Source organism: Apteryx rowi, unplaced genomic scaffold (genome assembly GCF_003343035.1).
Source record: "Apteryx rowi isolate R43461 unplaced genomic scaffold, aptRow1 scaffold_169, whole genome shotgun sequence".
NCBI classification, from domain to species: Eukaryota; Metazoa; Chordata; class Aves; order Apterygiformes; family Apterygidae; genus Apteryx; species Apteryx rowi.
In genome coordinates, this window is record NW_020447963.1 from 1,603,913 (window position 1) to 1,611,170 (window position 7,258).

The window sequence follows — 7,258 nt, forward strand, 5'->3', positions numbered from 1 at the left end:
TCAGTTCTGTGAGGCAGGATAGGTTAGAGGGAGCAGGGACTGCCAGGGCCCTTGAGTATGGATGTCGCAGCACTGCTGCCCCGCAAGGCTCCCAAAGAGGCTCTGTTAGCAATTCCCGTCATAAAGCACGTGCCCTCTCCCAACTGTCATGCCTCTGTTTCCTTTTGTGACTTGCAGCTGAATGTGACAGTGCAAACTAAATTAGCCTGACTTAATTTGCGCTCGGCTAAGTGGAGGATGTTACAAACACTGGTTTACTGTGTGCAAGAACAGCACTGGAAGAACTGAAAGGGGTGTTAGAGGGAGCGCAGGTCTTGCTCTGAACAGATGGTCCCTGGCACCCACATGTATTGCCCTGGATGGCTGGGAAGTCTGTGTAGTGCAGAGAGTTCACAGCAGTGCTGGGCTGGGCACAATGGGATGGAAAAATTGTTGGTCCCACCAGGTTTTGTTACCCAATGTGTGTCATCAGGTGAGCAAGAATCATTAAAGGCTGGTAGGATGCTGGACTTCTGTGTGCTGGTCATAACTTAAATAGCCTCTGCCACAGGCGGTGTGGGAAATTGTGGTGCAGGGCACCCATTTTCAAATGGCAGTTTTACATTTACATTTTAATGTTGTACATATTGTTTTTTATATCAGATTTTGTACTTACTTACTTCACACCTATTTAACGCAGAGTAAAGTAATTGAGGAGATTATTTTGCTATTGATTACTTGATCCAGGAAAGAAACAGAATTCATCTATGCCATGAATCACTAAACATTTGCAGCAATAAACTTTATTGAGCCATGTGACTTGCTGTTACAGAATTGTAAAGAATGCTTTACTGGAATGATTATACCAACCCGTGTACAATTCAAACTGAATTATCTGGCTCACAATAAAATGTTTTGGCAAGGGCACCTACTCGGACACTGTAAGGCTTTTATATTGCTAACAGAGTAATGTTTTCTGGGCAATTCTGAAGATATATTACTCCTCATTTACAATGTGCATTGTAGAAAAATGACCTAAAAGACTGCCAAAAGATGCATTCATTTGTAACCACAGCAGTTATAGAGATGCTGAGCTTTGCAGTGGGTGGTATTGCTCTAGCAGAAATCAAAGAAAAGCAAGGCTGTGGCTTAGGATTAGAACTGCTAATAAAGGCCCTTTCAGGAAAAGACTGGTGCAAATAACATGAATAGCAAATAATGTCTGGAATGCATAAGACAGGCTGGATGATCAGGTATTCTAGAAGAGTAAGATTGAGATGAAATTGAAAGGAAGTAATTGGCCCTTTGTAAATAGGCCCTTTTGCAGCTAGAGCTCACTGCCACAAGACACGCTCCTGGGTGCATTTGAGGTCCCCTGGATGTCCTTGGTGCACATGTTAACTCTGCGGCTGGGTTGCAGTAGGTACCTGTCAGCCTCACTGCAGATAGTCTGCATGGTGCAGGACTTCTGTCCAGATGGGAACAGACTAGACTCTACTCTCAAACATAACCGGATTAAAAAACGGGCTAACGCTTAGATGAATGACCATCATGTCTGGAGCTGTCATATGAAACATAGTATCAGCGAAGAGCTTTGGGAGAGACTGGACATCTGGCTTCAGGCAAAAGGAGAAGAGCCATCCTATGGGGACAAATTACCCCATGGCAAGTTACAGCGAGATGATTGGGCTCTTACCCTAGGACAGCTATCATCAACCACCCTGGGAGAGAGATACCAGACTGTTCCAGGTTTGACATCCCTGTGTTTCTGTCTCTGGGCAATCAACTACAATTTGAAGCTCTATAAAGCATTCAGACTTTGCACTGTGGCTCTCTGCCTGAGGTCTCATCTCTCACTTTCACCATTTTTACAGTGCAGCCAGTAATGCTTCTGCTTTACCTAAAAGCACGTTAAGATCCTTTACTGGGAGGTATGATACTCATTCAAGTAGGTACCACAGAAGCCACCATCATAGCTGGTCAAGCTGTGCAGACAGCCTGACTACACCGTGAGATGCTCTGGGTAGAACAAATAACTTTTTTGGTTTTGATTACTGAGCAGTAGTTACAATCCTAACCCATAAAAGGGGAGCTGTTATTGCATGAAGCCATACAAGTGAGGAGTTTGAGGCTCTTCAGAGGAAAAGCCTGTTTCCCGTGGGGAGGTGGCTCCAAGTGGTTGGCCCTGAGCAGAGCAGGTGCAAGGTGTCCCAGCAGTGCACAGTTGAGGCCACTGAGGTGAATGAAGAGGCAAAGTGGGAATATGGAATCAAAACCCCTTCAAAATCCAAGTGTTCACCAGTCCCTGATCCTGCCTTCTGCTCTCCTGCATCTCCACCATACAACTGGATTCAGATGATGGGATTTAAAAAATTGTAAGTGTTGGATCCTTTTTATTTCCTCCATAGACTGTGGGCTTTTCAGTCCGGAGAAAGAGGGCTAGGAGACTTTTCTCCAGCCATTAGTCCCACAGGACCCTTCCCGAATGCAACCCCATGCTCCCTTATGGAAGAGGGCTGATGGGCAGGAGTTTCCCATAGGTGTGATGTTTACATCCAGACTCAGGAGAGTTAAGGGCAAAAATCCCCTCTGTTATTATGTACAGTGCCACAGTGCTGAGGGGATGGAGGTGAGGTCTCCATGGTTCTGGCTGCTGTGCGACCTGGAGAGCAGGACTTGCAATCTACTTAGAAATGCAGGAAAAAGAAGCACTTCTGCACTGCTCGGAGAGAGTGATTTGTCCCAGCCATTTGCCTGGGATTCTGCAGTCAAGCCCTGATTTGAACCTCAGTCTCCCAAAGCCCAACCCAGCACCTTGCCCACAAGCTCCTCTTCCCTTTGAACACCAGAGCACTGCCTCACCTCTGTAATCGCTACTGTCACCATCTAGATTTTCCCCATAAGCAATGCTTCTTTCACACTGGCATACAGGAACGCAGGTTATGGTCCTGTCCCAAGGCACGGGGGTTGGCAATGAGCAGTGATCACTGGGGAGTTTTCCTGCACCTCACTGTGTGTGTGTGTGCACCCCACCTACACACATGCTCCATGCCACCTTCTTCAGAAATTGTTGAAATACTGTGCTACAAAAGGAGGGGAAAAAGAAGACTTTTTTCCTCCCCCTGCTCCATGAGCAGCTCCTCGCAAAATGAAGTGCTAACGATTGCCTTTGCCTTTCCTTCCTGCTGTGTCTTGCACTGGATTAGACCTGAAAAGCAGTATCACCAAGCTTGAAGTTCAATTTATCACTGCGGTCAGGATTGATTTGTTACACTACCTATTCTGGGGAAATGAATGTCTCCATTGCGCTCCCTCCAATTTAGGCAGATCTTTGTTTTGCTCAGATCATCCATGGAATGTCAGAAGCAGGCATTTCACGGGTAAAGGAAAAAAAAAACTCTACAAACTCCTGACTAAAATCCAGCCTGGCAGTGCCAGAGATTGATGCTACTTGCAAAGCACCCACTTGGCATTCTGGTGACTGCAGATACCAGGGAGAAACAGTGCTCCTTTGCTGGGTTTCTGTCCTACTTTTTTGTTGAATGAGTGGTGAAAAGTGTCATAGAAAATGACTCTTGGGTGAATTACCCTTCCTCTTTATCATTGATAACATCATAGCTGGACAGTCAGCTGGGGCCTTGGAGCCCAAATTCATAGTAAGAGTCAGGTTGAAACCAAAGTTGTTTTTTGTACAAATTTTCAACTGCTCTGTGAGACAGTGGAAAAAGACTTTGTTGCTGCTGTTGAGGGGAAGCTTTTCCAGGAAAACTTGCAGCTGTCGTCAAACACAGGGACTCTCCATTAAAAAAGCATGCAATTAAAAGTTCATTTTTTTACTGAAACCCATTCTGATGGAAAATTTACCCTAACCATAACCATATACAAATGTGGGATTTACATTCTCATATTCAAAGGGCCCAGAATGTGGATTGATATGAAGAGTCATATTTTAAAAGGATCCTATCTTTTTCTGATAAACCAAGTATGCATCTCATGTCAAAGGAAGGGTTAAGAGATGAGCACCCTGCAGAAACAGGTGTGGAGATCCTCACTTTCCTGCGAATATGACTAGGAGAATGATGTCTGTARCTGATGTTCATTAAATGAGCTGAAATGAAAGGGATAGTTGCTCTAGTTGTTTTTTTATTTTCCTCAGCTAAAAGAGGATTTCTTTCTTTCTCATAAATTTGCTGCAGCTAGACATAAACCACTTACTGCTTGAAAGAAGCTCTGCACTGTTGAAGAGTTGAAACCCAGGCATGAGAAATTGGGTCTTAAGCAACCCTGACTTGTGTGCTTTCAGCTTGGCTGGCGGCAGCTCTGATCCTGCGTTTTCTCTGGGTTGCAGCCGCAGGAGCCTCTGCCGCGGATGCTAAAGTCTGGCTTTCAAGGGGAAAGCTGGGGTTATGCCTGGGATAGTCTCCCCCTTCCCTCTGCCCCATTCAAAACCAAAGTATTAGTTATGAACACTGCTAGCAATTCAGGCCCTGCTGGCCATAGCACTTTTGAGCATGTGGTGAGCAGGCCACAGCCAGAGCCAGGGCCAGTGAGCAGGGTGAAGGGGTTTGCAGCATGGGCCATGGAAACCTGAGTCAGAGCACTGGACACACCTGAGTTAGGACCAGATCTTTTATTCCATTTTGGATACAGTATATATCTTGAACGACTGCATTGCTTTGGATGCGAGATTTCATGTTGCCTCTTCTCTGTAACTTGAGCAACTTGATAGTTGGCATATATTGTGCTTTCTTTTAGAAGGAAAAATAAAACAAACTTGACATCACACACTCTTTCTACCTGCTCCTTAATCTTGCACACATCTCGAAAGAGTCATAACTCTTTTTAAAAAACATCTACTCTTAGGGCACTGATGCACAATGTCAACAGATTAAAATTGAAGGGCTGAGCTGTTACCACCCTGCTGTCAATCCAATGGGGTTTGTTAACTCCAGCTCTCCGGGCTGACGTCTGACATCGCATAGGAACTGATTCGTGTTGGACTGCGTGTCCCAGCTGCAGGGTCTGACCACATCCATGTGAGCAGCGGGCAGATGTTTGGGGGTCTCATTTTAACCTGCAACCATGCCTGTCAGCGTCCTTTTTTTGAAGTTGAGATGATGGCCATGTCGAGCACATCTGCTGTGGCCAACTTCTACAAGCACTGTGATAACTGCCTTTTCGTAGGGGCCCAGCTCTGGAGCTGGGTGATGGTATAGAAATGCTAGCCTGACATTAAGATGCTCATCCTCAGGAACTGCGAGGAATCCGTGAGTACTAGCTTCCCAAGAGTCAGGAGGCAAATTCAGACAGCAGAAATAACCCTGAGCATCTTAAAAGTAGCTTGGTTTGAACAGCTCAGCTTTTGATTTTTGAACAGCTGAGGCTGGCATTACTGAGAACTGAAGATGTCCTCTACAGACTGCTCTTCTGCTCCCCGTGCAGGGCAGGATGTGAAGGCAAGGCTTGGGCACTTCATGGTCTCCATCATCCAGATCAGTGTTTTCCAATTTGCAGAAATTTTCAACAATTTTAATTGCTGAGTTTTGCAGGGCTTTAATTATATAAAATGCAAAAAGAAAAGGGATACTATGTCAAACTAAGGCACAGCTAAGCCCATAAAGAATTTGGGGACTGAATTAACATAGAAGGTAATTCATATGCTGCAAGAATAAATTGCTGAGAGCAGCAGAAAGGACCCCTATTTCTTCATCTTTTGTTTTTTAATGGTGCACAAGTATGTGGAAATATAAAATCATAGGAGAAATTCAGTGGAAAGGCCATGTGGGGGTGCCATTCCTCAACACTACCTTTTACATTATGTTAAAAGGTGGCAAGAATGTGAAGAATATCAAAGAATTTCTATTCACTCCAGCCACCTGCAGCAGTTGAAGTGAACTGAAGGACTCCACGGCTCCCACGTCACCTTGCTGAATAAAGCAAAAATCTGAGCTGCAAGCTTGTCTCCGGAGGTACTACTGCGGCAGTAAATCAAGCCCTTTGTGCTGTAAGGCAGGCATATATCCTTTCTCAAATTATTTGCTACTCTTTAAAGCAGCTAGAAGCAACAGCTCCTCAGCTGGCCCATGCTGTTGCTTATGAAAGTGAGGATCAGCTGAAGATGTTTCCCCCCGTGACTTGGCCCATAAGTAAAGCTCCCACTAAACCCCGTAAGAGGACGAAAGTCTCCTGGCTTTCCCAGTGGCTGTGCCGGGTGCACGCTCTCTTCACGGCACGGGTGCAGGAGCTGGGCTGGTTCCCCCGCAGGAGGGGAGGTTGCCCAGGCTGAGCTGTGACCATGTTTCTGTCCCCTGCGTCTGTCTGTGTTTCTCCTGGAGCTGGTAGCCCTGGGCTGGGGTTGCTGCAGCGGGGCTGAGGCTGGCTGGTGCCAGGTGACGCAGGGCAGCGCAGCGACCTGAGCCCGTCCTTGCATCCAGCGCGGGGGGAAGGAAATAAAGGGATCCCTCCTCCCGAGCCAGGCTTTACGTGTAGCTCTCTAAACCCAAAAACATCTCCTCTCTTTCTCCTGCCACTAGTCTCTGTTCGCTGAAATGGAAAGATTAAATGCTACTGTTTCTCTAGAGGTGTTTTAATGGCAGCCAAAGCCAGGCATCCGAGGGAAACTTCACTATGCCCTGGGCTGGAGGGAGTCTGTGGGCTCCAGCAAAACAGGCTGGTGCAAAACACATAGCTAGACACATAAATGAAGCTAATTGATAAAGGCAGGCTGGGTATATGGAAGGCGTAAGACACTGGCTAAGTGTTAACTTCGACATATAGTTTAGTTCTAGGTCTGTAGACAAAACTTAATCTTTTTTATAAACAAATAACACATTCATTTACATGACTAATCCACATTTCTTATGCAAATCATTTCCCTACTGCTGTTTCTGCTGAGAATAATATTCAGTATAATTACCACATTTATTTAGTGAATATATTTACACAGGGTATCTCTCTGTCCGTGAACGCTCTTCACCAGAGAGGCCCAAAGAGCAACAGGGGAGCCCAAGCTGTCACTCATGTGCACTCTCCACTTTCTAATTTTGTTCTGCTAAAGCATTTTGGGACCGTTTGAGATGCCTCGGTGAGAGCAGAAGGATGTCAGCATCCTGCCTCCGTCCCGGGGAGAGCACCTGCTGCTAATGGAAGGCAGCTCTCCCCCCACTACCAGCCTGCTCTTTGAGCCCGAGCTAACTGTAATGAGGGAAGACACTCCGAATAATAACTTTCCTTTGGGTATAAGGCTATCTTAATTTTTTTGTGTGTTTAAGTTGGTAAT